The sequence below is a fragment of the Oncorhynchus mykiss genome, chromosome 27 (assembly GCF_057628025.1).
Source record: "Oncorhynchus mykiss isolate SJ-2025 chromosome 27, ASM5762802v1, whole genome shotgun sequence".
Taxonomy (NCBI): Eukaryota; Metazoa; Chordata; class Actinopteri; order Salmoniformes; family Salmonidae; genus Oncorhynchus; species Oncorhynchus mykiss.
The window spans coordinates 46,645,428-46,672,848 of NC_143048.1; the positions used below are offsets into that span (position 1 = coordinate 46,645,428).

The 27,421-nt window shown below is 56.6% G+C and overlaps 1 protein-coding gene across 1 annotated transcript in view; it reads left to right on the plus strand.

Moving 5' to 3' along the window:
* The first annotated feature begins 1,255 nt into the window (after positions 1-1,255).
* The window catches only part of mtus2b (microtubule associated tumor suppressor candidate 2b), a 185,833-nt gene continuing 159,667 nt past the window's right edge, over positions 1,256-27,421 (plus strand). The window contains exon 1 of the mRNA XM_090223907.1: positions 1,256-1,415. The gene's annotated coding sequence lies outside the window, so the exon portion shown is untranslated. The remainder of the gene's footprint in view (positions 1,416-27,421) is intronic.

The following is a 27,421-nucleotide window of genomic DNA, read 5'->3' on the forward strand; positions in this document are numbered from 1 at the left end:
AAACAGTAATACCGAACTTTTTGAGCGACCGACAAAAATTAACATAGAAATGTGAATTATAGATCTGTCATTCTCATTGAAAGCCAGTCTAAGAAGCGGGAGATCTGTTCTATGTGCACAGCGGTTTAGATGGTACAACGATTCTCTACATTATACTTGCTTGTTTTGTCACATAAACTGAAATTAGGCAAACTATTAGAATTTTAGCAACCAGGAAATCTCGCTTAGGGCCCCCCCCCAAAAAGGCTAGAGCCGGTCTTGCATGATCTTGATAAGACTTGACCATTTTAGACAGCTTTTTGTTAAAAACAGTTGTATGAAATTATTGTCAAATAGATGATTCTCCCTTAGTCTGCTCATAATGACTACATTGCTCCGAAGATAATACCAACCAGAAGGCGAAATAGTCTTGATTGGCTGCGACCAGGACTAAAATATAACCTGGACGTCTGCGTTAGGGAGTGGCCAATCCGTAGCCAGGGTTGGTTGCAATTGAGAACAGCTGTGCAGGTTACTTCAGCCCATATGGATACTTTTTTTTTTTAATGAGGCCTGCTATTTACATCAACTAATACGATAGGACAATAAATATTTAAAAAAACAAGGATATGACAGGTGTAGGCCATAGCCACGGGAAATAGGGTTTCCTTTTGTGCTGCAGCACCATCTGAAAAATCACAATAAAAAAGAAACTATGAATAAAATATTTTATTTTGGTGGGCGCATTTTTTTTTTTCCTTCTTCACAAAAGTTGTGAACTGGGCCTTTAATAGTTCTTGTAATATGTCTCGATCACGTGGCGCAAAATGGTACGCCGCATCATCTGGATATGTGTACAATTTAAGTTTAACCTTCACCTTCTGCTACCATTTCTGTCAAGCCGTCCACGCGTACAGTTTTGACGCATACGTTCGATAAATCCAACGTACGCACAGAACGTGCTGCAACTGACTTTGCGAAGCAATGCTGCAAGGCAAACGCAGCATTCCATTGGACATGAATGTACTTCTGTTGTGTACGCAAAATGCAAAAGTGGTCAGTGTGATGGAGGCGTTAGCTATAACGTCTGTAGCGCAGGCAAACATATTTGTTCAGCACCCCGCCTCTGAAAATGATAAATACAGCACCCAATCCCGCCAAACTACTTCCTGGGGTCTGGCATAGCATATGTTTGCAGGTGGGTGTGTAGAATTACCGACTTTTGCCACAGGGCGGCGCTCTAAACTCACTCCTCATTTGGGCGTTTAAACCCCCCACTCACGAGCGGTTCCCTTCGCAATTCTCCATCCCCGCGCCGTCTCCTCTGTTTTCTTGTGATGCTGCAGAATGTTCCGTACCTCTCAGGTGTAAGGTTGGATGTACAGTTTTGAGGAAGACTTGAGGCTATTTCACACGGACTCTCCTGGATTTAAAAGGTAAGGTGAATTTCTGTTAGATATGGGATGGATTTATAGCCGAGGGGCGGAGGCATCGTTATACAATACACCACTATCACGTTGATTTACACTAGAATTGCCTAATAGGCAATCACAGCTCACACTCCGCTTTGAATCTATAAAATAACCGACCGGGTCTGCGGTCTATCTGGTGTGAAATGTATATTAGGTGCTAAACCCTATGCACACATTATGCCATCTGGCAAATTGTTTACCTTTCAGGTAGTCTGTGACTGTCGTTTTGAGGCATTTTTCCCATTAGACTTAGATAGCTAATGCTAATAATAGCCAAACTCAAACATGGTCTTGTGTGTGTGTGTGTGTCTGCTGTCACAGCAGCCTGCTGTGTGTCTGTCTCTCAGAAGGAGCCCTTGACTTCCTAACCAGTGTCTCTAATCAGCCAAACACATGCTAATGTAATCGGCTCTTATCCCAAATGGCACCCTGTTCCGTATAAAGTGCCCTACTTTTGCCCAGGGCCCTTTGGGTTCAGATCAAAAGTAGGCCTAGTGTTCTATATAGGGAACAGGCTGCCACTTGGAACAGGGCTATGATAAGCACTGCATCATCGGGCTGCAAGGACAAATCCAAACCTCTCATTAGTGGTGCTCTCTCTCTCTCTCTCTACCTCTACCTCTCTCTCTCTCTACCTCTCTACCTCTCTCTCTCTACCTCTCTACCTCTCTCTCTCTTCCCGTTCTCACACTCTTTCTCTCTCTCTCTCTCCTTTTCCCTCTCTCTCTCCTTTTCCCTCTCTCTACCTCTCTTTCTACCTCTCTACCTCTCTTTCTACCTCTCTCTCTCTACCTCTCTTTCTCTCTCTCTACCTCTCTTTCTACCTCTCTACCTCTCTACCTCTCTCTCTCTCTACCTCTCTACCTCTCTCTCTCTTCCCGTTCTCACACTCTTTCTCTCTCTCTCTCTCCTTTTCCCTCTCTCTCTCCTTTTCCCTCTCTCTACCTCTCTTTCTACCTCTCTACCTCTCTTTCTACCTCTCTCTCTCCTTTTCCCTCTCTCTCTCTGTCTCACTTTCCCTCTCTTTCAATTTAAGGGTTTTATTGGCATATGTTAACATTGCCGAAGCAAGTGAAGTAGATAAACAATACAAATTAACAGTAAACATCTCTCTAACTCTCTCTCTCTCTCTCTCTCTATGTATCTCTCTCTCTCTGTATCTCTCTCTCTCTCTCTCTGTGTATCTCTCTCTCTCTCTCTCTCTCTCTCTCTCTCTGTGTATCTCTCTCTCTCTCTCTCTCTCTCTCTGTGTATCTCTCTCTCTCTCTCTCTCTCTCTCTCTCTCTCTCTCTCTCTCTCTCTCTCTCTCTCTCTCTCTCTCTCTCTCTCTTCCTGGCTGACTGACTGGCTGACTAGCTGGCTGGCTGACTGGCTGGCTGAGTGACTGACAACTGACTGATATCTTAGTGCAGACTTATGGAACAACTCCTCTCTATGTCCATTCAGTATAGAACCACTCTAATCACCCTAATAGTACATTTCAGTATCGGGTAACTTGTAAAGCCCCGCTCAGTGAACATACATTTTTCCCATTCCTCAGTGTTAGCACAGTTTCTCAGCATGCATTTGAAATGGGTTTTATGTGCTTTACTTCCTTTGAAAGATGATGGATGTTTCTGTGCTGTGCGTTCGACTGTAGGCGGGCTGGCAGGTCCATGCTGACTCTGTAGTCTAGTTGTCACCTCTGAGAACTCTGAGTGGTGTAGAGTGTGGCTTCACTAGGGAGACAAAATAGACAGGGAGAGAGCAGGTAGGGGATACAGAGAGAGAGGAGGAAGTGGAGACAGAGGGAGGAGGTAGTGGAGACAGAGGGAGGAGGAAGTGGACACAGAGAGAGGAGGTAGTGGAGACAGAAGGAGGAGGTAGTGGAGACAGAAGGAGGAGGTAGTGGAGACAGAAGGAGGAGGAAGTGGAGACAGAGGGAGGAGGAAGTGGAGACAGAGGGAGGAGGAAGTGGAGACAGAGGGAGGAGGAAGTGGAGACAGAGGGAGGAGGAAGTGGTAGAGGAGGTAGTGGAGACAGAGGGAGGAGGTAGTGGAGACAGAGGGAGGAGGTAGTGGAGACAGAGGGAGGAGGTAGTGGAGACAGAGGGAGGAGGAAGTGGAGAGGAGGTAGTGGAGACAGAGGGAGGAGGTAGTGGAGACAGAGGGAGGAGGAAGTGGAGACAGAGGGAGGAGGAAGTGGAGACAGAGGGATGAGGTAGTGGAGACAGAGGGAGGAGGAGGTGGAGACAGAGGGAGGAGGAGGAAGTAGAGACAGAGGGAGGAGGAGGTGGAGAGAGAGGGAGGAGGTAGTGGAGACAGGGAGGAGGAAGTAGAGACAGAGGGAGGAAGAGGTAGTGGAGACAGAGGGAGGAAGAGGTAGTGGAGACAGAGGGAGTAGGAGGTGGAGTCAGAGGGATGAGGAGGTGGTGGAGTCAGAGGGATGAGGAGGAGGTGGAGACAGACGGAGGAAGTAGTGGAGACAGAGGGAGTAGGAAGTGGAGACAGAGGGGGGAGGTAGTGGAGACAGAGGGGGGAGGTAGTGGAGACAGCGGGAGGAGGAGGTAGTGGAGACAGAGGGAGGAGGAGGTAGTGGAGACAGAGAGAGGAGGAAGTGGAGACAGAAGGAGGAGGTAGTGGAGAGGAGGGAGTGGAGACAGAAGGAGGAGGAGGTAGTGGAGACAGAGGGAGGAGGAGGTGGAGACAGAGGGAGGAGGAAGTGGAGACAGAGGGAGGAGGAAGTGGAGACAGAGGGAGGAGGAGGTGGAGACAGAGGGAGGAGGAAGTGGAGACAGAGGGAGGAGGAAGTGGAGACAGAGGGAGGAGATAGAGGAGACAGAGGGAGGAGGTAGTGGAGACAGAGGGAGGAGGAGGTAGTGGAGACAGAGGGAGGAGGAGGTAGTGGAGACAGAGGGAGGAGGAGGTAGTGGAGACAGAGGGAGGAGGAGGTGGAGAGAGGGAGGAGGAGGTGGAGAGAGAGGGAGGAGGTAGTGGAGAGAGAGGGAGGAGGAGGTGGAGAGAGAGGGAGGAGGTAGTGGAGAGAGGGAGGAGGTGGTGGAGACAGAGGGAGGAGGAGGTAGTGGAGACAGAGGGAGGAGGAGGTAGTGGAGACAGAGGGAGGAGGAGGTAGTGGAGAGAGAGGCAGGAGGAGGTGGAGAGAGAGGGAGGAGGTAGTGGAGAGAGAGGGAGGAGGTGGTGGAGACAGAGGGAGGAGGAAGTAGTGGAGACAGAGGGAGGAGGAAGTAGTGGAGACAGAGGGAGGAGGAGGTGGAGAGAGAGGGAGGAGGTAGTGGAGACAGAGGGAGGAGGAAGTAGAGACAGAGGGAGGAGGTAGTGGAGACAGAGGGAGGAGGAAGTAGAGACAGAGGGAGTGGAGACAGAGGGAGGAGGAGGTAGTGTAGACAGAGGGAAGAGGAGGTAGTGGAGACAGAGGGAGTAGGAGGTGGAGAGAGAGGGAGGAGGAGGTGGAGAGAGAGGGAGGAGGAGGTGGAGAGAGAGGGAGGAGGAGGTGGAGAGAGAGGGAGGAGGAGGTGGAGAGAGAGGGAGGAGGTGGTGGAGACGGAGGGAGGAGGAGGTAGTGGAGAAAGAGGGAGGAGGAGGTAGTGGAGACGGAGGAGGAGGAAGTGGAGACAGGGGGAGGAGGAGGTGGAGAGAGAGGGAGGAGGAAGTGGAGACAGAGGGAGTAGGAAGTAGAGACAGAGGGAGGAGGAAGTAGAGACAGAGGGAGGAGGAAGTAGAGACAGAGGGAGGAGGAGGTAGTGGAGACAGAGGGAGGAGTAGGTAGTGGAGACAGAGGGAGGAGGAGGTAGTGGAGACAGAGGGGGGAGGAGGTAGTGGAGACAGAGGGAGGAGGAGGTAGTGGAGACAGAGGGAGGAGTAGTTTAGTGGAGACTGAGGGAGGAGGAGGTGGAGACTGAGGGAGGAGGAGGTGGAGACTGAGGGAGGAGGTGGAGAGAGAAGGAGGAGGAAGTGGAGACAGAGGGAGGAGGAAGTAGAGACAGAGGGAGGAGGTAGTGGAGACAGAGGGAGGAGGTAGTGGAGACAGAGGGAGGAGGAGGTGGAGAGAGAAGGAGGAGGGAGTGGAGACAGAGGGAGGAGGAGGTAGTGGAGACAGAGGGGGGTGGAGGTAGTGGAGACAGAGGGGGGTGGAGGTAGTGGAGACAGAGGGGGGAGGAGGTAGTGGAGACAGAGGGGGGAGGAGGTAGTGGAGACAGAGGGAGGAGGGAGTGGAGAGAGAGGGAGGAGATAGTGGAGACAGAGGGGGGAGGGAGTGGAGACAGAGGGGGGAGGAGGTAGTGGAGACAGAGGGAGGAGGAGGTAGTGGAGACAGAGGGGGGAGGAGGTAGTGGAGACAGAGGGGGGAGGAGGTAGTGGAGACAGAGGGATGATGAGGAGGTGGAGACAGAGGGAGGAGGAGGTAGTGGAGACAGAGGGAGGAGGAGTTTAGTGGAGACAGAGGGAGGAGGAGTTTAGTGGAGACAGAGGGAGGAGGTAGTGGAGACAGATGGAGGAGGAGGTGGTGGAGACAGACGGAGGAGGTGGTGGAGACAGAGGGAGTAGGAGTTTAGTGGAGACAGAGGGAGTAGGAGTTTAGTGGAGACAGAGGGAGGAGGAGGTAGTGGAGACAGAGGGAGGAGGAGGTGGTGGAGACAGAGGGAGGAGGAGGTGGTGGAGACAGAGTGAGGAGGAGGTGGTGGAGACAGAGGGATGAGGAGGTGGTGGAGACAGACGGAGGAAGTAGTGGAGACAGAGTGAGGAGGAGGTAGTGGAGTCAGAGGGAGGAGGAGGTAGTGGAGACAGAGGGAGGAGGAAGTGGAGACAGAAGAAAGAGGGAGGAGGTAGTGGAGACAAATGGAGGAGGAGGTAGTGGAGACAGAGGGAGGAGGAGGTAGTGGAGACAGAGGGAGGAGGAGTTTAGTGGAGACAGAGGGAGGAGGAGGTGGAGACTGAGGGAGGAGGAAGTGGAGACAGATGGAGGTGGAGAGAGAAGGAGGAGGTAGTGGAGACAGAGGGAGGAGGAAGTGGAGACAGAGGGAGGAGGTAGTGGAGACAGAGGGAGGAGGGAGTGGAGACAGAGGGAGGAGGAGGTAGTGGAGACAGAGGGGGGAGGAAGTAGTAGAGACAGAGGGGGGAGGAGTTTAGTGGAGACAGAGGGAGTAGGAGTTTAGTGGAGACAGAGGGAGGAGGAGGTAGTGGAGACAGAGGGAGGAGGAGGTGGTGGAGACAGAGGGAGGAGGAGGTGGTGGAGACAGAGTGAGGAGGAGGTGGTGGAGACAGAGGGATGAGGAGATGTTGGAGACAGACGGAGGAAGTAGTGGAGACAGAGGGAGTAGGAAGTGGAGACAGAGTGAGGAGGAGGTAGTGGAGTCAGAGGGAGGAGGAGGTAGTGGAGACAGAGGGAGGAGGTAGTGGAGACAGAAGAAAGAGGGAGGAGGTAGTGGAGACAAATGGAGGAGGAGGTAGTGGAGACAGAGGGAGGAGGAGGTAGTGGAGACAGAGGGAGGAGGAGTTTAGTGGAGACAGAGGGAGGAGGAGGTGGAGACTGAGGGAGGAGGAAGTGGAGACAGATGGAGGTGGAGAGAGAAGGAGGAGGTAGTGGAGACAGAGGGAGGAGGAAGTGGAGACAGAGGGAGGAGTTAGTGGAGACAGAGGGAGGAGGGAGTGGAGACAGAGGGAGGAGGAGGTAGTGGAGACAGAGGGGGGAGGAAGTAGTAGAGACAGAGGGGGGAGGAGGTATTGGAGACAGAGGGATGATGAGGAGGTGGAGACAGAGGGAGGAGGATGAAGTGGAGACAGAGGGAGGAGGACTTTAGTGGAGACAGAGGGGGGAGGGAGTGGAGACAGAGGGAGTGGAAGTGGAGACAGAGGGAGTAGGAGTTTAGTGGAGACAGAGGGAGGAGGAGGTAGTGGAGACAGAGGGAGGAGGAGGTGGTGGAGACAGAGGGAGGAGGAGGTGGTGGAGACAGAGGGAGGAGGAGGTGGTGGAGACAGAGGGATGAGGAGGTGGTGGAGACAGAGGGATGAGGAGGTGGTGGAGACAGAGGGATGAGGTGGAGGTGGAGACAGACAGAGGAAGTAGTGGAGACAGAGGGAGGAGGAGGAAGTGGAGACAGAGGGAGGAGGAGGTAGTGGAGTCAGAGGGAGGAGGAGGTAGTGGAGACAGAGGGAGGAGGTAGTGGAGAAAGAAGAAAGAGGGAGGAGGTAGTGGAGACAGAGCGAGGAGGAGGTAGTGGAGACAAATGGAGGAGGATGTAGTGGAGAAAGAGGGAGGAGAAAGTGGAGACAGATGGAGGAGGAGGTGGAGACAGAGGGAGGAGGAAGTGGAGACAGAGGGAGGAGGAGGTGGAGAGAGAGGGAGGAGGAGGTGGAGAGAGAGGGAGGAGTAGGTAGTGGAGACAGAGGGAGGAGTAGGTAGTGGAGACAGAGGGAGGAGTAGGTAGTGGAGACAGAGGGAGGAGTAGGTAGTGGAGACAGAGGGAGGAGTAGGTAGTGGAGACAGAGGGAGGAGTAGGTAGTGGAGACAGAGGGAGGAGTAGGTAGTGGAGACAGAGGGAGGAGTAGGTAGTGGAGACAGAGGGGGGAGGAGGTAGTGGAGACAGAGGGAGGAGGAGGTAGTGGAGAGAGAGGGAGGAGGAGTTTAGTGGAGACAGAGGGAGGAGGAGGTGGAGACTGAGAGAGGAGGAAGTGGAGACAGAGGGAGGAGGAGGGGGAGCGAGAGGGAGGAGACAGAGGGAGGAGGAAGTAGAGACAGAGGGAGGAGGTAGTGGAGACAGAGGGAGGAGGAAGTAGAGACAGAGGGAGGAGGAGGAAGTGGAGACAGAGGGAGGAGGAGGTAGTGGAGACAGAGGGGGGAGGAGGTAGTGGAGACAGAGGGGGGAGGAGGTAGTGGAGACAGAGGGATGAGGAGGAGGTGGAGACAGAGGGAGGAGGAGGTGGAGACAGAGGGAGGAGGAGGAGGTAGTGGAGACAGAGGGAGGAGAAGTTTAGTGGAGACAGAGGGGAGAGGGGTTTAGTGGTGACAGAGGGAGGAGGAGGTAGTGGAGACAGAAGGAGGAGGTAGTGGAGACAGAAGGAGGAGGAAGTGGAGACAGAGGGAGGAGGAAGTGGAGACAGAGGGAGGAGGAAGTGGAGACAGAGGGAGGAGGAAGTGGAGACAGAGGGAGGAGGAAGTGGTAGAGGAGGTAGTGGAGACAGAGGGAGGAGGTAGTGGAGACAGAGGGAGGAGGTAGTGGAGACAGAGGGAGGAGGTAGTGGAGACGGAGGAAGTGGAGAGGAGGTAGTGGAGACAGAGGGAGGAGGTAGTGGAGACAGAGGGAGGAGGAAGTGGAGACAGAGGGAGGAGGAAGTGGAGACAGAGGGAGGAGGTAGTGGAGACAGAGGGAGGAGGAGGTGGAGACAGAGGGAGGAGGAGGAAGTAGAGACAGAGGGAGGAGGTAGTGGAGACAGAGGGAGGAAGAGGTAGTGGAGACAGAGGGAGGAAGAGGTAGTGGAGACAGAGGGAGTAGGAGGTGGAGTCAGAGGGATGAGGAGGAGGTGGAGACAGACGGAGGAAGTAGTGGAGACAGAGGGAGTAGGAAGTGGAGACAGAGGGGGGAGGTAGTGGAGACAGAGGGGGGAGGTAGTGGAGACAGCGGGAGGAGGAGGTAGTGGAGACAGAGGGAGGAGGAGGTAGTGGAGACAGAGAGAGGAGGAAGTGGAGACAGAAGGAGGAGGTAGTGGAGAGGAGGGAGTGGAGACAGAAGGAGGAGGAGGTAGTGGAGACAGAGGGAGGAGGAGGTGGAGACAGAGGGAGGAGGAAGTGGAGACAGAGGGAGGAGGAGGTGGAGACAGAGGGAGGAGGAAGTAGAGACAGAGGGAGGAGGAAGTAGAGACAGAGGGAGGAGATAGAGGAGACAGAGGGAGGAGGTAGTGGAGACAGAGGGAGGAGGAGGTAGTGGAGACAGAGGGAGGAGGAGGTAGTGGAGACAGAGGGAGGAGGAGGAAGTGGAGACAGAGGGAGGAGGAGGTAGTGGAGACAGAGGGAGGAGGAGGTGGAGAGAGAGGGAGGAGGTAGTGGAGAGAGAGGGAGGAGGAGGTGGAGAGAGAGGGAGGAGGTAGTGGAGAGAGGGAGGAGGTGGTGGAGACAGAGGGAGGAGGAGGTAGTGGAGACAGAGGGAGGAGGAGGTAGTGGAGACAGAGGGAGGAGGAAGTGGAGACAGAGGGAGGAGGAGGTAGTGGAGAGAGAGGCAGGAGGAGGTGGAGAGAGAGGGAGGAGGTAGTGGAGAGAGAGGGAGGAGGTGGTGGAGACAGAGGGAGGAGGAAGTAGTGGAGACAGAGGGAGGAGGAGGTGGAGAGAGAGGGAGGAGGTAGTGGAGACAGAGGGAGGAGGAAGTAGAGACAGAGGGAGGAGGTAGTGGAGACAGAGGGAGGAGGAAGTAGAGACAGAGGGAGTGGAGACAGAGGGAGGAGGAGGTAGTGTAGACAGAGGGAAGAGGAGGTAGTGGAGACAGAGGGAGTAGGAGGTGGAGAGAGAGGGAGGAGGAGGTGGAGAGAGAGGGAGGAGGAGGTGGAGAGAGAGGGAGGAGGTGGTGGAGACAGAGGGAGGAGGAGGTAGTGGAGAAAGAGGGAGGAGGAGGTAGTGGAGAAAGAGGGAGGAGAAAGTGGAGACGGAGGAGGAGGAAGTGGAGACAGGGGGAGGAGGAGGTGGAGAGAGAGGGAGGAGGAAGTGGAGACAGAGGGAGGAGGAAGTGGAGACAGAGGGAGGAGGAAGTAGAGACAGAGGGAGGAGGAAGTAGAGACAGAGGGAGGAGGAGGTAGTGGAGACAGAGGGAGGAGTAGGTAGTGGAGACAGAGGGAGGAGGAGGTAGTGGAGACAGAGGGGGGAGGAGGTAGTGGAGACAGAGGGAGGAGGAGGTAGTGGAGACAGAGGGAGGAGTAGTTTAGTGGAGACAGAGGGAGGTGGAGACTGAGGGAGGAGGAGGTGGAGACTGAGGGAGGAGGTGGAGAGAGAAGGAGGAGGAAGTGGAGACAGAGGGAGGAGGAAGTAGAGACAGAGGGAGGAGGTAGTGGAGACAGAGGGAGGAGGTAGTGGAGACAGAGGGAGGAGGTAGTGGAGACAGAGGGAGGAGGTAGTGGAGACAGAGGGGGGAGGAGGTAGTGGAGACAGAGGGAGGAGGGAGTGGAGACAGAGGGAGGAGGAGGTGGAGAGAGAAGGAGGAGGGAGTGGAGACAGAGGGAGGAGGAGGTAGTGGAGACAGAGGGGGGTGGAGGTAGTGGAGACAGAGGGGGGAGGAGGTAGTGGAGACAGAGGGGGGAGGAGGTAGTGGAGACAGAGGGAGGAAGAGGTAGTGGAGACAGGGAGGAAGAGGTAGTGGAGACAGAGGGAGTAGGAGGTGGAGTCAGAGGGATGAGGAGGAGGTGGAGACAGACGGAGGAAGTAGTGGAGACAGAGGGAGTAGGAAGTGGAGACAGAGGGGGGAGGTAGTGGAGACAGAGGGGGGAGGTAGTGGAGACAGCGGGAGGAGGAGGTAGTGGAGACAGAGGGAGGAGGAGGTAGTGGAGACAGAGAGAGGAGGAAGTGGAGACAGAAGGAGGAGGTAGTGGAGAGGAGGGAGTGGAGACAGAAGGAGGAGGAGGTAGTGGAGACAGAGGGAGGAGGAGGTGGAGACAGAGGGAGGAGGAAGTGGAGACAGAGGGAGGAGGAGGTGGAGACAGAGGGAGGAGGAAGTGGAGACAGAGGGAGGAGGAAGTAGAGACAGAGGGAGGAGATAGAGGAGACAGAGGGAGGAGGTAGTGGAGACAGAGGGAGGAGGAGGTAGTGGAGACAGAGGGAGGAGGAGGTAGTGGAGACAGAGGGAGGAGGAGGTAGTGGAGACAGAGGGAGGAGGAGGTGGAGAGAGAGGGAGGAGGTAGTGGAGAGAGAGGGAGGAGGAGGTGGAGAGAGAGGGAGGAGGTAGTGGAGAGAGGGAGGAGGTGGTGGAGACAGAGGGAGGAGGAGGTAGTGGAGACAGAGGGAGGAGGAGGTAGTGGAGACAGAGGGAGGAGGAAGTGGAGACAGAGGGAGGAGGAGGTAGTGGAGAGAGAGGCAGGAGGAGGTGGAGAGAGAGGGAGGAGGTAGTGGAGAGAGAGGGAGGAGGTGGTGGAGACAGAGGGAGGAGGAAGTAGTGGAGACAGAGGGAGGAGGAAGTAGTGGAGACAGAGGGAGGAGGAGGTGGAGAGAGAGGGAGGAGGTAGTGGAGACAGAGGGAGGAGGAAGTAGAGACAGAGGGAGGAGGTAGTGGAGACAGAGGGAGGAGGAAGTAGAGACAGAGGGAGTGGAGACAGAGGGAGGAGGAGGTAGTGTAGACAGAGGGAAGAGGAGGTAGTGGAGACAGAGGGAGTAGGAGGTGGAGAGAGAGGGAGGAGGAGGTGGAGAGAGAGGGAGGAGGAGGTGGAGAGAGAGGGAGGAGGTGGTGGAGACAGAGGGAGGAGGAGGTAGTGGAGAAAGAGGGAGGAGGAGGTAGTGGAGAAAGAGGGAGGAGAAAGTGGAGACGGAGGAAGTGGAGACAGGGGGAGGAGGAGGTGGAGAGAGAGGGAGGAGGAAGTGGAGAGAGAGGGAGGAGGAAGTGGAGACAGAGGGAGGAGGAAGTAGAGACAGAGGGAGGAGGAAGTAGAGACAGAGGGAGGAGGAGGTAGTGGAGACAGAGGGAGGAGTAGGTAGTGGAGACAGAGGGAGGAGGAGGTAGTGGAGACAGAGGGGGGAGGAGGTAGTGGAGACAGAGGGAGGAGGAGGTAGTGGAGACAGAGGGAGGAGTAGTTTAGTGGAGACAGAGGGAGGAGGAGGTGGAGACTGAGGGAGGAGGAGGTGGAGACTGAGGGAGGAGGTGGAGAGAGAAGGAGGAGGAAGTGGAGACAGAGGGAGGAGGAAGTAGAGACAGAGGGAGGAGGTAGTGGAGACAGAGGGGGGAGGAGGTAGTGGAGACAGAGGGGGGAGGAGGTAGTGGAGACAGAGGGAGGAGGGAGTGGAGACAGAGGGAGGAGGAGGTGGAGAGAGAAGGAGGAGGGAGTGGAGACAGAGGGAGGAGGAGGTAGTGGAGACAGAGGGGGGTGGAGGTAGTGGAGACAGAGGGGGGAGGAGGTAGTGGAGACAGAGGGGGGAGGAGGTAGTGGAGACAGAGGGGGGAGGAGGTAGTGGAGACAGAGGGAGGAGGGAGTGGAGAGAGAGGGAGGAGATAGTGGAGACAGAGGGGGGAGGGAGTGGAGACAGAGGGGGGAGGAGGTAGTGGAGACAGAGGGAGGAGGAGGTAGTGGAGACAGAGGGGGGAGGAGGTAGTGGAGACAGAGGGGGGAGGAGGTAGTGGAGACAGATGGAGGAGGAGTTTAGTGGAGACAGAGGGAGGAGGAGTTTAGTGGAGACAGAGGGAGGAGGTAGTGGAGACAGATGGAGGAGGTGGTGGAGACAGACGGAGGAGGTGGTGGAGACAGAGGGAGTAGGAGTTTAGTGGAGACAGAGGGAGTAGGAGTTTAGTGGAGACAGAGGGAGGAGGAGGTAGTGGAGACAGAGGGAGGAGGAGGTGGTGGAGACAGAGGGAGGAGGAGGTGGTGGAGACAGAGTGAGGAGGAGGTGGTGGAGACAGAGTGAGGAGGAGGTGGTGGAGACAGAGGGATGAGGAGGAGTTGGAGACAGACGGAGGAAGTAGTGGAGACAGAGGGAGTAGGAAGTGGAGACAGAGTGAGGAGGAGGTAGTGGAGTCAGAGGGAGGAGGAGGTAGTGGAGACAGAGGGAGGAGGTAGTGGAGACAGAAGAAAGAGGGAGGAGGTAGTGGAGACAAATGGAGGAGGAGGTAGTGGAGACAGAGGGAGGAGGAGGTAGTGGAGACAGAGGGAGGAGGAGTTTAGTGGAGACAGAGGGAGGAGGAGGTGGAGACTGAGGGAGGAGGAAGTGGAGACAGATGGAGGTGGAGAGAGAAGGAGGAGGTAGTGGAGACAGAGGGAGGAGGGAGTGGAGACAGAGGGAGGAGGAAGTAGAGACAGAGGGAGGAGGAAGTAGTAGATACAGAGGGGGGAGGAGGTATTGGAGACAGAGGGATGATGAGGAGGTGGAGACAGAGGGAGGAGGACTTTAGTGGAGACAGAGGGGGGAGGGAGTGGAGACAGAGGGAGTGGAAGTGGAGACAGAGGGAGTAGGAGTTTAGTGGAGACAGAGGGAGGAGGAGGTAGTGGAGACAGAGGGAGGAGGACTTTAGTGGAGACAGAGGGGGGAGGGAGTGGAGACAGAGGGAGTGGAAGTGGAGACAGAGGGAGTAGGAGTTTAGTGGAGACAGAGGGAGGAGGAGGTAGTGGAGACAGAGGGAGGAGGAGGTGGTGGAGACAGAGGGAGGAGGAGGTGGTGGAGACAGAGGGAGGAGGAGGTGGTGGAGACAGAGGGATGAGGAGGTGGTGGAGACAGAGGGATGAGGAGGTGGTGGAGACAGAGGGATGAGGAGGAGGTGGAGACAGACGGAGGAAGTAGTGGAGACAGAGGGAGGAGGAGGAAGTGGAGACAGAGGGAGGAGGTAGTGGAGAAAGAAGAAAGAGGGAGGAGGTAGTGGAGACAGAGCGAGGAGGAGGTAGTGGAGACAAATGGAGGAGGATGTAGTGGAGAAAGAGGGAGGAGAAAGTGGAGACAGATGGAGGAGGAGGTGGAGAAAGAAGAAAGAGGGAGGAGGTAGTGGAGACAGAGCGAGGAGGAGGTAGTGGAGACAAATGGAGGAGGATGTAGTGGAGTCAGAGGGAGGAGGAGGTAGTGGAGACAGAGGGAGGAGGTAGTGGAGAAAGAAGAAAGAGGGAGGAGGTAGTGGAGACAGAGCGAGGAGGAGGTAGTGGAGACAAATGGAGGAGGATGTAGTGGAGAAAGAGGGAGGAGAAAGTGGAGACAGATGGAGGAGGAGGTGGAGACAGAGGGAGGAGGAAGTGGAGACAGAGGGAGGAGGAGGTGGAGAGAGAGGGAGGAGGTAGTGGAGACAGAGAGAGGAGTAGGTAGTGGAGACAGAGGGAGGAGTAGGTAGTGGAGACAGAGGGAGGAGTAGGTAGTGGAGACAGAGGGAGGAGTAGGTAGTGGAGACAGAGGGAGGAGTAGGTAGTGGAGACAGAGGGAGGAGTAGGTAGTGGAGACAGAGGGAGGAGTAGGTAGTGGAGACAGAGGGAGGAGTAGGTAGTGGAGACAGAGGGGGGAGGAGGTAGTGGAGACAGAGGGAGGAGGAGGTAGTGGAGAGAGAGGGAGGAGGAGTTTAGTGGAGACAGAGGGAGGAGGAGGTGGAGACTGAGAGAGGAGGAAGTGGAGACAGAGGGAGGAGGAGGGGGAGCGAGAGGGAGGAGGTAGTGGAGACAGAGGGAGGAGGAAGTAGAGACAGAGGGAGGAGGTAGTGGAGACAGAGGGAGGAGGTAGTAGAGACAGAGGGAGGAGGAGGAAGTGGAGACAGAGGGAGGAGGAGGTAGTGGAGACAGAGGGGGGAGGAGGTAGTGGAGACAGAGGGGGGAGGAGGTAGTGGAGACAGAGGGATGAGGAGGAGGTGGAGACAGAGGGAGGAGGAGGTGGAGACAGAGGGAGGAGGAGGAGGTAGTGGAGACAGAGGGAGGAGGAGTTTAGTGGAGACAGAGGGAGGAGGAGTTTAGTGGAGACAGAGGGGAGAGGGGTTTAGTGGTGACAGAGGGAGGAGGAGGTGGTGGAGACAGACGGAGGAGGTGGTGGAGACAAAGGGATGAGGAGGAGGTGGAGACAGACGGAGGAAGTAGTGGAGACAGAGGGAGTAGGAAGTGGAGACAGAGGGAGGAGGAGGTAGTGGAGACAGAGGGAGGAGGAGGTAGTGGAGACAGAGGGAGGAGGAGGTAGTAGAGACAGAGGGAGGAGGAGGTAGTAGAGACAGAGGGAGGAGGAGGTAGTGGAGACAGAGGGAGGAGGTAGTGGAGACAGAAGGAGGAGGTAGTGGAGACAGAGGTAGTAGAGACAGAGGGAGGAGGAGGTAGTGGAGACAGAGGGGGAGGAGGTAGTGGAGACAGAAGGGGGGAGGAGGTAGTGGAGACAGAGGGAGGAGGAGGTAGTGGAGACAGAGGGGGGGGGAGGTAGTGGAGACAGAGGGAGTTGGAGGTAGTGGAGACAGAGGGAGTAGGAGGTAGTGGAGACAGAGGGAGGAGGAGGGAGTGGAGACAGAGGGAGGAGGAGGGAGTGGAGACAGAGGGATGAGGAGGTGGTAGAGACAGAGGGAGTAGGAAGTGGAGACAGAGGGAGGAGGAGGTAGTGGAGACAGAGGGAGGAGGAGGTAGTGGAGACAGAGGGAGGAGGAGGTAGTAGAGACAGAGGGAGGAGGAGGTAGTGGAGACAGAGGGAGGAGGAGGTAGTGGAGACAGAGGGAGAAGGGAGTGGAGACAGAAGGAAGAGGGAGGAGGTAGTGGAGACAGAGGGAGGAGGTAGTGGAGACAGAGGGAGGAGGAGGAGGTGGAGACAGACGGAGGAGGAGGTAGTGGAGAAAGAGGGAGGAGGTAGTGGAGACAGAGGGAGGAGGAGGTAGTAGAGACAGAGGGAGGAGGAGGTAGTGGAGACAGAGGGAGGAGGAGGTAGTGGAGACAAAGGGAGGAAGAGGTAGTGGAGACAAAGAGAGGAGGAGGTAGTGGAGACAGAAGGAGGACGAGGTAGTAGAGACAGAGGGAGGGGGTAGGAGAGACAGAGGGAGGAGGAGGTAGTGGAGACAGACGGAGGAGGAGGTAGTAGAGACAGAAGGAGGAGGAGGAGGTAGTAGAGACAGAGGGAGGAGGAGGTAGTGGAGACAGAGGGAGGAGGAGGTAGTGGAGACAGAGGGAGGAGGAGGTAGTGGAGACAGAGGGAGGAGGAGGTAGTGGAGACAGAGGGAGGAGGAGGTAGTGGAGACAGAGGGAGAAGGGAGTGGAGACAGAGGGAGGAGAGGGTAGTGGAGACAGAGGGAGGAGGAGGTAGTGGAGACAGAGGGATGAGGAGGTGGTGGAGACAGAGGGAGGAGGAGGAGGTGGAGACAGAGGGAGGAGGAGGAGGTGGAGACAGACGGAGGAGGAGGTAGTGGAGACATAGGGAGGAGAAGGTAGTGGAGACCTAGGGAGGAGGAGGTAGTGGAGACAGAGGGAGGAGGAGGTAGTGGAGACAGACGGAGGAGGGAGTGGAGATAGAGGGAGGAGGAGGTAGTGGAGACAGAGGGAGGAGGTAGTGGAGACAGAGGGAGGAGGAGGTAGTAGAGACAGAGGGAGGAGGAGGTAGTAGAGACAGAGGGAGGAGGAGGTAGTGGAGACAGAGGGGGGAGGAGGTAGTGGAGACAGAGGGGGGAGGAGGTAGTGGAGACAGATGGAGGAGGAGTTTAGTGGAGACAGAGGGAGGAGGAGTTTAGTGGAGACAGAGGGAGGAGGTAGTGGAGACAGATGGAGGAGGTGGTGGAGACAGACGGAGGAGGTGGTGGAGACAGAGGGAGTAGGAGTTTAGTGGAGACAGAGGGAGTAGGAGTTTAGTGGAGACAGAGGGAGGAGGAGGTAGTGGAGACAGAGGGAGGAGGAGGTGGTGGAGACAGAGGGAGGAGGAGGTGGTGGAGACAGAGTGAGGAGGAGGTGGTGGAGACAGAGTGAGGAGGAGGTGGTGGAGACAGAGGGATGAGGAGGAGTTGGAGACAGACGGAGGAAGTAGTGGAGACAGAGGGAGTAGGAAGTGGAGACAGAGTGAGGAGGAGGTAGTGGAGTCAGAGGGAGGAGGAGGTAGTGGAGACAGAGGGAGGAGGTAGTGGAGACAGAAGAAAGAGGGAGGAGGTAGTGGAGACAAATGGAGGAGGAGGTAGTGGAGACAGAGGGAGGAGGAGGTAGTGGAGACAGAGGGAGGAGGAGTTTAGTGGAGACAGAGGGAGGAGGAGGTGGAGACTGAGGGAGGAGGAAGTGGAGACAGATGGAGGTGGAGAGAGAAGGAGGAGGTAGTGGAGACAGAGGGAGGAGGGAGTGGAGACAGAGGGAGGAGGAAGTAGAGACAGAGGGAGGAGGAAGTAGTAGATACAGAGGGGGGAGGAGGTATTGGAGACAGAGGGATGATGAGGAGGTGGAGACAGAGGGAGGAGGACTTTAGTGGAGACAGAGGGGGGAGGGAGTGGAGACAGAGGGAGTGGAAGTGGAGACAGAGGGAGTAGGAGTTTAGTGGAGACAGAGGGAGGAGGAGGTAGTGGAGACAGAGGGAGGAGGACTTTAGTGGAGACAGAGGGGGGAGGGAGTGGAGACAGAGGGAGTGGAAGTGGAGACAGAGGGAGTAGGAGTTTAGTGGAGACAGAGGGAGGAGGAGGTAGTGGAGACAGAGGGAGGAGGAGGTGGTGGAGACAGAGGGAGGAGGAGGTGGTGGAGACAGAGGGAGGAGGAGGTGGTGGAGACAGAGGGATGAGGAGGTGGTGGAGACAGAGGGATGAGGAGGTGGTGGAGACAGAGGGATGAGGAGGAGGTGGAGACAGACGGAGGAAGTAGTGGAGACAGAGGGAGGAGGAGGAAGTGGAGACAGAGGGAGGAGGTAGTGGAGAAAGAAGAAAGAGGGAGGAGGTAGTGGAGACAGAGCGAGGAGGAGGTAGTGGAGACAAATGGAGGAGGATGTAGTGGAGAAAGAGGGAGGAGAAAGTGGAGACAGATGGAGGAGGAGGTGGAGAAAGAAGAAAGAGGGAGGAGGTAGTGGAGACAGAGCGAGGAGGAGGTAGTGGAGACAAATGGAGGAGGATGTAGTGGAGTCAGAGGGAGGAGGAGGTAGTGGAGACAGAGGGAGGAGGTAGTGGAGAAAGAAGAAAGAGGGAGGAGGTAGTGGAGACAGAGCGAGGAGGAGGTAGTGGAGACAAATGGAGGAGGATGTAGTGGAGAAAGAGGGAGGAGAAAGTGGAGACAGATGGAGGAGGAGGTGGAGACAGAGGGAGGAGGAAGTGGAGACAGAGGGAGGAGGAGGTGGAGAGAGAGGGAGGAGGTAGTGGAGACAGAGAGAGGAGTAGGTAGTGGAGACAGAGGGAGGAGTAGGTAGTGGAGACAGAGGGAGGAGTAGGTAGTGGAGACAGAGGGAGGAGTAGGTAGTGGAGACAGAGGGAGGAGTAGGTAGTGGAGACAGAGGGAGGAGTAGCTAGTGGAGACAGAGGGAGGAGTAGGTAGTGGAGACAGAGGGGGGAGGAGGTAGTGGAGACAGAGGGAGGAGGAGGTAGTGGAGAGAGAGGGAGGAGGAGTTTAGTGGAGACAGAGGGAGGAGGAGGTGGAGACTGAGAGAGGAGGAAGTGGAGACAGAGGGAGGAGGAGGGGGAGCGAGAGGGAGGAGGTAGTGGAGACAGAGGGAGGAGGAAGTAGAGACAGAGGGAGGAGGTAGTGGAGACAGAGGGAGGAGGTAGTAGAGACAGAGGGAGGAGGAGGAAGTGGAGACAGAGGGAGGAGGAGGTAGTGGAGACAGAGGGGGGAGGAGGTAGTGGAGACAGAGGGGGGAGGAGGTAGTGGAGACAGAGGGATGAGGAGGAGGTGGAGACAGAGGGAGGAGGAGGTGGAGACAGAGGGAGGAGGAGGAGGTAGTGGAGACAGAGGGAGGAGGAGTTTAGTGGAGACAGAGGGAGGAGGAGTTTAGTGGAGACAGAGGGGAGAGGGGTTTAGTGGTGACAGAGGGAGGAGGAGGTGGTGGAGACAGACGGAGGAGGTGGTGGAGACAAAGGGATGAGGAGGAGGTGGAGACAGACGGAGGAAGTAGTGGAGACAGAGGGAGTAGGAAGTGGAGACAGAGGGAGGAGGAGGTAGTGGAGACAGAGGGAGGAGGAGGTAGTGGAGACAGAGGGAGGAGGAGGTAGTAGAGACAGAGGGAGGAGGAGGTAGTAGAGACAGAGGGAGGAGGAGGTAGTGGAGACAGAGGGAGGAGGTAGTGGAGACAGAAGGAGGAGGTAGTGGAGACAGAGGTAGTAGAGACAGAGGGAGGAGGAGGTAGTGGAGACAGAGGGGGAGGAGGTAGTGGAGACAGAAGGGGGGAGGAGGTAGTGGAGACAGAGGGAGGAGGAGGTAGTGGAGACAGAGGGGGGGGGAGGTAGTGGAGACAGAGGGAGTTGGAGGTAGTGGAGACAGAGGGAGGAGGAGGTAGTGGAGACAGAGGGAGGAGGAGGGAGTGGAGACAGAGGGAGGAGGTAGTGGAGACAGAGGGATGAGGAGGTGGTAGAGACAGAGGGAGTAGGAAGTGGAGACAGAGGGAGGAGGTAAGTGGAGACAGAGGGAGGAGGAGGTAGTGGAGACAGAGGGAGGAGGAGGTAGTGGAGACAGAGGGAGGAGGAGGTAGTGGAGACAGAGGGAGGAGGAGGTAGTGGAGACAGAGGGAGGAGGAGGTAGTGGAGACAGAGGGAGAAGGGAGTGGAGACAGAAGGAAGAGGGAGGAGGTAGTGGAGACAGAGGGAGGAGGAGGAGGTGGAGACAGAGGGAGGAGGTAGTGGAGACAGAGGGATGAGGAGGTGGTAGAGACAGAGGGAGTAGGAAGTGGAGACAGAGGGAGGAGGTAAGTGGAGACAGAGGGAGGAGGAGGTAGTGGAGACAGAGGGAGGAGGAGGTAGTGGAGACAGAGGGAGGAGGAGGTAGTGGAGACAGAGGGAGGAGGAGGTAGTGGAGACAGAGGGAGGAGGAGGTAGTGGAGACAGAGGGAGAAGGGAGTGGAGACAGAAGGAAGAGGGAGGAGGTAGTGGAGACAGAGGGAGGAGGAGGAGGTGGAGACAGACGGAGGAGGAGGTGGTAGTGGAGAAAGAGGGAGGAGGTAGTGGAGACAGAGGGAGGAGGAGGTAGTAGAGACAGAGGGAGGAGGAGGTAGTGGAGACAGAGGGAGGAGGAGGTAGTGGAGACAAAGGGAGGAAGAGGTAGTGGAGACAAAGAGAGGAGGAGGTAGTGGAGACAGAGGGAGGGGGTAGGAGAGACAGAGGGAGGAGGAGGTAGTGGAGACAGACGGAGGAGGAGGTAGTAGAGACAGAAGGAGGAGGAGGAGGTAGTAGAGACAGAGGGAGGAGGAGGTAGTGGAGACAGAGGGAGGAGGAGGTAGTGGAGACAGAGGGAGGAGGAGGTAGTGGAGACAGAGGGAGGAGGAGGTAGTGGAGACAGAGGGAGGAGGAGGTAGTGGAGACAGAGGGAGAAGGGAGTGGAGACAGAGGGAGGAGAGGGTAGTGGAGACAGAGGGAGGAGGAGGTAGTGGAGACAGAGGGATGAGGAGGTGGTGGAGACAGAGGGAGGAGGAGGAGGTGGAGACAGAGGGAGGAGGAGGAGGTGGAGACAGACGGAGGAGGAGGTAGTGGAGACATAGGGAGGAGAAGGTAGTGGAGACCTAGGGAGGAGGAGGTAGTGGAGACAGAGGGAGGAGGAGGTAGTGGAGACAGACGGAGGAGGGAGTGGAGATAGAGGGAGGAGGAGGTAGTGGAGACAGAGGGAGGAGGTAGTGGAGACAGAGGGAGGAGGAGGTAGTAGAGACAGAGGGAGGAGGAGGTAGTAGAGACAGAGGGAGGAGGAGGTAGTGGAGACAGAGGGAGGAGGAGGTAGTGGAGACATAGGGAGGAGGAGGTAGTGGAGACCTAGGGAGGAGGAGGTAGTGGAGACAGAGGGAGGAGGAGGGAGTGGAGACAGAGGGAGGAGGTAGTGGAGACAGAGGGATGAGGAGGTGGTAGAGACAGAGGGAGTAGGAAGTGGAGACAGAGGGAGGAGGTAAGTGGAGACAGAGGGAGGAGGAGGTAGTGGAGACAGAGGGAGGAGGAGGTAGTGGAGACAGAGGGAGGAGGAGGTAGTGGAGACAGAGGGAGAAGGGAGTGGAGACAGAAGGAAGAGGGAGGAGGTAGTGGAGACAGAGGGAGGAGGTAGTGGAGACAGAGGGAGGAGGAGGAGGTGGAGACAGACGGAGGAGGAGGTAGTGGAGAAAGAGGGAGGAGGTAGTGGAGACAGAGGGAGGAGGAGGTAGTAGAGACAGAGGGAGGAGGAGGTAGTGGAGACAGAGGGAGGAGGAGGTAGTGGAGACAAAGGGAGGAAGAGGTAGTGGAGACAAAGAGAGGAGGAGGTAGTGGAGACAGAAGGAGGACGAGGTAGTAGAGACAGAGGGAGGGGGTAGGAGAGACAGAGGGAGGAGGAGGTAGTGGAGACAGACGGAGGAGGAGGTAGTAGAGACAGAAGGAGGAGGAGGAGGTAGTAGAGACAGAGGGAGGAGGAGGTAGTGGAGACAGAGGGAGGAGGAGGTAGTGGAGACAGAGGGAGGAGGAGGTAGTGGAGACAGAGGGAGAAGGGAGTGGAGACAGAGGGAGGAGAGGGTAGTGGAGACAGAGGGAGGAGGAGGTAGTGGAGACAGAGGGATGAGGAGGTGGTGGAGACAGAGGGAGGAGGAGGAGGTGGAGACAGAGGGAGGAGGAGGAGGTGGAGACAGACGGAGGAGGAGGTAGTGGAGACATAGGGAGGAGAAGGTAGTGGAGACCTAGGGAGGAGGAGGTAGTGGAGACAGAGGGAGGAGGAGGTAGTGGAGACAGACGGAGGAGGGAGTGGAGATAGAGGGAGGAGGAGGTAGTGGAGACAGAGGGAGGAGGTAGTGGAGACAGAGGGAGGAGGAGGTAGTAGAGACAGAGGGAGGAGGAGGTAGTAGAGACAGAGGGAGGAGGAGGTAGTGGAGACAGAGGGAGGAGGAGGTAGTGGAGACATAGGGAGGAGGAGGTAGTGGAGACCTAGGGAGGAGGAGGTAGTGGAGACAGAGGGAGGAGGAGGTAGTGGAGACAGACGGAGGAGGGAGTGGAGACAGAGGGAGGAGGAGGTAGTAGAGACAGAGGGGGGAGGAGGTATTGGAGACAGAGGGATGATGAGGAGGTGGAGACAGAGGGAGGAGGAGGTAGTGGAGACAGAGGGAGGAGGACTTTAGTGGAGACAGAGGGGGGAGGGAGTGGAGACAGAGGGAGTGGAAGTGGAGACAGAGGGAGTAGGATTTTAGTGGAGACAGAGGGAGGAGGAGGTAGTGGAGACAGAGGGAGGAGGAGGTGGTGGAGACAGAGGGAGGAGGAGGTGGTGGAGACAGAGGGATGAGGAGGAGGTGGAGACAGACGGAGGAAGTAGTGGAGACAGAGGGAGGAGGAGGTAGTGGAGTCAGAGGGAGGAGGAGGTAGTGGAGACAGACGGAGGAGGTGGTGGAGACAGAGGGAGTAGGAGTTTAGTGGAGACAGAGGGAGTAGGAGTTTAGTGGAGACAGAGGGAGGAGGAGGAGGTAGTGGAGACAGAGGGAGGAGGAGGTGGTGGAGACAGAGGGAGGAGGAGGTGGTGGAGACAGAGTGAGGAGGAGGTGGTGGAGACAGAGTGAGGAGGAGGTGGTGGAGACAGAGGGATGAGGAGGAGTTGGAGACAGACGGAGGAAGTAGTGGAGACAGAGGGAGTAGGAAGTGGAGACAGAGTGAGGAGGAGGTAGTGGAGTCAGAGGGAGGAGGAGGTAGTGGAGACAGAGGGAGGAGGTAGTGGAGACAGAAGAAAGAGGGAGGAGGTAGTGGAGACAAATGGAGGAGGAGGTAGTGGAGACAGAGGGAGGAGGAGGTAGTGGAGACAGAGGGAGGAGGAGTTTAGTGGAGACAGAGGGAGGAGGAAGTGGAGACTGAGGGAGGAGGAAGTGGAGACAGATGGAGGTGGAGAGAGAAGGAGGAGGTAGTGGAGACAGAGGGAGGAGGAAGTGGAGACAGAGGGAGGAGGTAGTGGAGACAGAGGGAGGAGGGAGTGGAGACAGAGGGAGGAGGAAGTAGAGACAGAGGGAGGAGGAAGTAGTAGATACAGAGGGGGGAGGAGGTATTGGAGACAGAGGGATGATGAGGAGGTGGAGACAGAGGGAGGAGGACTTTAGTGGAGACAGAGGGGGGAGGGAGTGGAGACAGAGGGAGTGGAAGTGGAGACAGAGGGAGTAGGATTTTAGTGGAGACAGAGGGAGGAGGAGGTAGTGGAGACAGAGGGAGGAGGAGGTGGTGGAGACAGAGGGAGGAGGAGGTGGTGGAGACAGAGGGAGGAGGAGGTGGTGGAGACAGAGGGATGAGGAGGAGGTGGAGACAGACGGAGGAAGTAGTGGAGACAGAGGGAGGAGGAGGAAGTGGAGACAGAGGGAGGAGGAGGTAGTGGAGTCAGAGGGAGGAGGAGGTAGTGGAGACAGAGGGAGGAGGTAGTGGAGAAAGAAGAAAGAGGGAGGAGGTAGTGGAGACAGAGCGAGGAGGAGGTAGTGGAGACAAATGGAGGAGGATGTAGTGGAGAAAGAGGGAGGAGAAAGTGGAGACAGATGGAGGAGGAGGTGGAGACAGAGGGAGGAGGAAGTGGAGACAGAGGGAGGAGGAGGTGGAGAGAGAGGGAGGAGGTAGTGGAGACAGAGAGAGGAGTAGGTAGTGGAGACAGAGGGAGGAGTAGGTAGTGGAGACAGAGGGAGGAGTAGGTAGTGGAGACAGAGGGAGGAGTAGGTAGTGGAGACAGAGGGAGGAGTAGGTAGTGGAGACAGAGGGAGGAGTAGGTAGTGGAGACAGAGGGGGGAGGAGGTAGTGGAGACAGAGGGAGGAGGAGTTTAGTGGAGACAGAGGGAGGAGGAGGTGGAGACTGAGCGAGGAGGAAGTGGAGACTGAGGGAGGAGGAGGGGGAGCGAGAGGGAGGAGGTAGTGGAGACAGAGGGAGGAGGAAGTAGAGACAGAGGGAGGAGGTAGTGGAGACAGAGGGAGGAGGAAGTAGAGACAGAGGGAGGAGGAGGTAGTGGAGACAGAGGGAGGAGGAGGTAGTGGAGACAGAGGGGGGAGGAGGTAGTGGAGACAGAGGGGGGAGGAGGTAGTGGAGACAGAGGGATGAGGAGGAGGTGGAGACAGAGGGAGGAGGAGGTGGAGACAGAGGGAGGAGGAGGAGGTAGTGGAGACAGAGGGAGGAGGAGTTTAGTGGAGACAGAGGGAGGAGGAGTTTAGAGGGGAGAGGGGTTTAGTGGTGACAGAGGGAGGAGGAGGTGGTGGAGACAGACGGAGGAGGTGGTGGAGACAAAGGGATGAGGAGGAGGTGGAGACAGACGGAGGAAGTAGTGGAGACAGAGGGAGTAGGAAGTGGAGACAGAGGGAGGAGGAGGTAGTGGAGTCAGAGGGAGGAGGAGGTAGTGGAGACAGAGGGAGGAGGAGGTAGTGGAGACAGAGGGAGAAGGAGGTAGTAGAGACAGAGGGAGGAGGAGGTAGTAGAGACAGAGGGAGGAGGAGGTAGTGGAGACAGAGGGAGGAGGTAGTGGAGACAGAAGGAGGAGGTAGTGGAGACAGAGGTAGTAGAGACAGAGGGAGGAGGAGGTAGTGGAGACAGAGGGGGAGGAGGTAGTGGAGACAGAAGGGGGGAGGAGGTAGTGGAGACAGAGGGAGGAGGAGGTAGTGGAGACAGAGGGGGGGGGAGGTAGTAGAGACAGAGGGAGGAGGAGGTAGTGGAGACAGAGGGAGGAGGAGGTAGTGGAGACAAAGGGAGGAGGAGGTAGTGGAGACAGAAGGAGGACGAGGTAGTAGAGACAGAGGGAGGGGGTAGGAGAGACAGAGGGAGGAGGAGGTAGTGGAGACAGACGGAGGAGGAGGTAGTAGAGACAGAGGGAGGAGGAGGTAGTAGAGACAGAGGGCGGAGGAGGTAGTGGAGACAGAGGGAGGAGGAGGTAGTGGAGACAGAGGGAGGAGGAGGTAGTGGAGACAGAGGGAGGAGGTAGTGGAGACAGAGGGAGGAGGTGGAGACAGACGGAGGAGGAGGTAGTGGAGACAGAGGGAGGAGGAGGTAGTGGAGACAGAGGGAGGAGGAGGTAGTGGAGACAGAGGGAGGAGGAGGTAGTGGAGACAGAGGGAGGAGGAGGTAGTGGAGACAGAGGGAGGGGGTAGGAGAGACAGAGGGAGGAGGAGGTAGTGGAGACAGACGGAGGAGGAGGTAGTAGAGACAGAGGGAGGAGGAGGTAGTAGAGACAGAGGGCGGAGGAGGTAGTGGAGACAGAGGGAGGAGGAGGTAGTGGAGACAGAGGGAGGAGGAGGTAGTGGAGACAGAGGGAGGAGGAGGTAGTGGAGACAGAGGGAGAAGGGAGTGGAGACAGAGGGAGGAGAGGGTAGTGGAGACAGAGGGATGAGGAGGTGGTGGAGACAGAGGGAGGAGGAGGAGGTGGAGACAGACGGAGGAGGAGGTAGTGGAGACATAGGGAGGAGGAGGTAGTGGAGACCTAGGGAGGAGGAGGTAGTGGAGACAGAGGGAGGAGGAGGTAGTGGAGACAGACGGAGGAGGGAGTGGAGACAGAGGGAGGAGGTAGTAGAGATAGAGGGAGGAGGAGGTAGTGGAGACAGAGGGAGGAGGTAGTGGAGACAGAGGGAGGAGGAGGTAGTAGAGACAGAGGGAGGAGGAGGTAGTGGAGACATAGGGAGGAGGAGGTAGTGGAGACCTAGGGAGGAGGAGGAGGTAGTGGAGACAGAGGGAGGAGGAGGTAGTGGAGACAGACAGAGGAGGGAGTGGAGACAGAGGGAGGAGGAGGTAGTAGAGACAGAGGGAGGAGGTAGTGAAGACAGAGGGAGGAGGAGTTGGTGGAGACAGAGGGAGGAGGAGGTAGTGGAGACGGGAAGGAGGAAGTAGTGAAGGCAGAGGGAGGAGGAGGTATTGGAGACAGACGGAGGAGGGAGTGGAGACAGAGGGAGGAGGAGGTAGTAGAGACAGAGGGAGGAGGAGGTAGTGGAGACAAAGGGAGGAAGAGGTAGTGGAGACAAAGGGAGGAGGAGGTAGTGGAGACAAAGGGAGGAGGAGGTAGTGGAGACAAAGGGAGGAGGAGGTAGTGGAGACAAAGGGAGGAGGAGGTAGTGGAGACAGAAGGAGGAGGAGGTAGTAGAGACATAGGGAGGAGGAGGTAGTGGAGACAGACGGAGGAGGAGGTAGTAGAGACAGAGGGAGGAGGAGGTAGTGGAGACAGAGGGAGGAGGAGGTAGTAGAGACAGAGGGAGGATGTAGTGGAGACAGAGGGAGGAGGAGGTAGTGGAGACAGAGGGAGGAGGAGGTAATAGAGACAGAGGGAGGATGTAGTGGAGACAGAGGGAGGAGGAGGTAGTAGAGATAGGAGGTATTACGGGAGGGACACGGATGGTGGAGGGAGAGTGGAAGGAGGAATATAAGGAAGATGCCAGAAACGAGGGAGGGGGGAGATGGCAGATTGAACGAGGGAGGAGGTTAGGGAAGAGAGGCCATACCTCCATATTCCCTCCATCCTTTTAATATTTAATGAGGAGAGATTTCATCCAGTTGAGAGAGTAGAGAGGAACGGGATTTATCATCTAAAACGTGGAGGGGGGAGGCTCAGGATTGGAAGCGGGGAAGTCAGAGGGGGCTTCACCCCCCCCCCCCCCCCCCCAAACACAAAAGGACACGGGGGGAACATGCATCGGGGACGGTTTCCCCTCAGCCCATGTCGTATTAGCAGGCAGGTGCAGGGGTTAGGGGGGGGGGGGGAGGGGATAGCAGACATGCTAGCAGGCTAGCACACAGGCATGGAAGCATGTTGAAACGGAGAGCGTAAATTCTCTCCGTCTCCCTCGTGCCGTTATTGTGTCACGCCAACAGTGCTGTCAGCAGCAGCAGGAAGGAGACCATGACAGGAAATGGAGCGGGGGAAGAGACAATGGGAAGAACATGTCAGAGCCAATGGAGAGGGGGAAGAGACAACATGTCAGAGCCAATGGAGAGGGGGAAGGGACAACATGTCAGAGCCAATGGGGAGGGGGAAGAGACAACATGTCAGAGCCAATGGAGAGGGGGGAAGAACATGTCAGAGCCAATGGAGAGGGGGAAGAGACAACATGTCAGAGCCAATGGAGAGGGGGGAAGAGACAATGGGAAGAACATGTCAGAGCCAATGGTGGGCTGAGGCTTGTGATGCTATAGTGCTGACAGGCTGCATGAATGAAATTACATTTTATTCTCGGGTCAAATCGTCAGTTGGCAACCCATCCCTTATGACATTAATTGACGCATAAACAAACATTAGAATAATTCACTGTGGTAATTAAATGATCATTCTTCTTCTGG